This window comes from Pelodiscus sinensis, chromosome 13 (assembly GCF_049634645.1).
Source record: "Pelodiscus sinensis isolate JC-2024 chromosome 13, ASM4963464v1, whole genome shotgun sequence".
In the NCBI taxonomy this organism is placed as follows: domain Eukaryota; kingdom Metazoa; phylum Chordata; order Testudines; family Trionychidae; genus Pelodiscus; species Pelodiscus sinensis.
Genome location: NC_134723.1, coordinates 16385373 through 16387993, shown reverse-complemented (window position 1 = coordinate 16387993; position 2621 = coordinate 16385373). Strand labels below are relative to the sequence as shown.

At 42.5% G+C, this 2621-nt stretch overlaps 1 long non-coding RNA gene across 1 annotated transcript; it reads left to right on the top strand.

Moving 5' to 3' along the window:
- Positions 1–487: 487 nt before the first annotated feature.
- On the top strand, positions 488–2296 carry LOC112546987 (uncharacterized). Its single transcript, XR_012906858.1, has 2 exons — positions 488–627; positions 2141–2296. It is a non-coding gene; the product is annotated as an uncharacterized LOC112546987 (long non-coding RNA).
- The last annotated feature ends 325 nt before the right edge of the window (positions 2297–2621 follow it).

The following is a 2621-nucleotide window of genomic DNA, read 5'->3' as shown; positions in this document are numbered from 1 at the left end:
AAGGAAAGTGATTTAATAATTTCCAAGAAACAGGATAAATCAAATTTTCCACTTGCTAAGATAAACTCTAAATCTTCATCACCATTACTTTTCACCCCACCACCAGAGTCTTCATCCAAGGCCCTGGCTCCAGCACTTCCTGAAATTCCCACCACCAGCCCATTAAAGTCACGCAAAGCGTTTTTTAAATTACGTTTACTTTCCAGAACTAGAAAGCCATCTCCCATTTTGGCTTCTAAAGCTGTTTCCGTTTCAACATTTCCTTCAATGGCCAATGAAACCAAGTCACCTCCAGCTCTCATAGCTTCCTCTTCAACTACTCAGGCTACCTCTAAGGGAACGTCAACTCTAGTGAACACCAGCAATTCACCTTTGTCTGTGGAAGTCATAGCCCCACATCCAGCAACTTGTCAAACAGTGCTTCCCAAAGCAAGACAAGCCACTGTTTTGTTGTTTACCCCCTCTGTCAAATCAGCCACTGACAACCAAGCAAACCTCAGTATTAGTGACCCATCTGGAGCTGCTATGAGAAGTCCTGGAGAAACGATTAACTTAAACAGAGCTACATCTACACTGACTCCTGGGGCATCTCTGCAAAAGAAAGCAGTGTTGAGATCTGCACCACTGGTAAGCTTATCTCTGCTGTGACTCAGAAGTGTAGTATCATAGAATCACAGGGCTGGAAGAGACCCCAGGTGGTGATCAAGTCCAGCTTCCTGCCCAAAGCAGGACCAATCCCAACTAAAACTTTAAAAGCATCCCCTTCCAAGGGCATGTGATGGGTTCAGTCACTGGGACCTCCTTGGTGTGTGGTATCACTGAGCCACTTTCCCACCCTCATTGTGCCCCTCAACTCTGTCTTACTGAGCCAGAGCCTCAAGCCTCCTCCAGCGCTGACTCAGAGATATGACCTCAGCTCTCTGAGGTATGATGCAGACACTGAGATCAGCTCAGCAAAGGGACCTGCCTCAGCCCCTAAATGCACAGCCTCAATGGGACCTGCGCCCTAGATAAAACCATTGTATTCTGTATAAAGTTCTATGCAGGGTATGCACATGTTGTTCTCCCCCCGCCTTCCTCCTTCTCAGGGAAAGAAAGGTATACATGGCTCCTCCAGGTAACAATTATTTACACTGGGTTTATTAATAAATAAAAGTGATTTTATAATGTAGAAAAAGTAAGGTTCAAGTGGTCATAAGATACCAGACAGAACAATATAGGCTACTCAACAAAATAAAAAGGAAAAACTCTTACACATTTTCAGGATGCAGTACTGTTCTGTCAGGCTAATCTCTGGTTATTGTTCCTTTTTCATTTCACCTTCCGGTGATTTTCTTATAGCAAGGCAGCTATTCTCTTCCTGGCTTTCAGCAGAAATGACTGAATTTTAAAAGATCCTCCAGCCTCCAGTTAAGGGTGGGGAATAGAGAAAAGACAATTCTGTGGATTTCTTAACAGCAGAGGCTACCTGCATTCTCTGGAAAGTTGAGTAAAGTAGACAACACTAAAATACATAACTCCAAATGCCTTTGTATGATGCTGTTTGATCATTCCTAATGCTTCATTGTTTTAATTTAGCCTAATATTGGTTTTCAAGCACAATAAAATTATCTGACTTTGCTTGACCAAATGGATCATCAAATCCCAGGATAATTTCATTGTTGCCTCAGAGTTCAGTCATGTGTATCTCTTTTCAGCACCTTCATTCAGCTCCTGATTAGGAAAAATATCTCTGGGTGTGAAAAGCAGTAAGTGATAAAAGTAGGCAACTGGCCACCAATCCTCACAGCTCTCTCACAGCTGGCTACAGAAGCCAGTGAAAGCTACAGTCCCAGATTATAATTAGTCTGGTATATGGATTTTCTATCTGGAGATCTGCAACATACAGAAGGTTGCAAAAGAGGCAGCAGAAAGGCTGTGACCACCCAGCCCCTCTCATATTGGTATGAGATGTGACAATGTCCTGATGGTGGGGGCTCCCCAGTATGAAAGAAGTGAGAGCCAGTGGTGTAGTCCATGCAGAGGAGCCTGAACCTAACCTCTGAGTCTCATAAGATCATTCGAAGAGGAACCCTGACATCATTTTAACCTCTAAAGTCTTTTTCCCTTGTTCTGTTTTGTGTGTCTTATTATTCCACAGCCTGGAGCAAAATGGGTCCAAAAACTCTTCTAAAGAAAGAAACCTTTTCCAGTGTCAGCAGCCTGTGTGCCTGTGGATAGCACATACAGATTGGTAGCAAGAAACGGTTCTTTCTAAATAAACTCTGTCATGAATATAATTATGTCGCACACAAAACCACTGTTTGCCACTGATTTATAGAGATAATTTGATTATTTGGATTTGCCTGAACTGTTGCAATTGTAAAGTCAACAGACCCAGGTCATTGGCAGAAGGAATTGAACCTCATGTGCCTCTACTGCATGAAATAAAAGTCAACTGGCACTTAGTTTAGGCTGTAGAGTAGACTTCACCCTGCCTTCTCCATGCCTCTGGGTTACACAGTGAAGGAAAGATGAGGTACAGGAGAAATGTATTGTTTTAAAATAGTATTCAGATGAGTGCACTCAAACTATTCAGATTAGTGCAGTTTCAATTAAAAAGCGAATCAGTTTTATAGAGA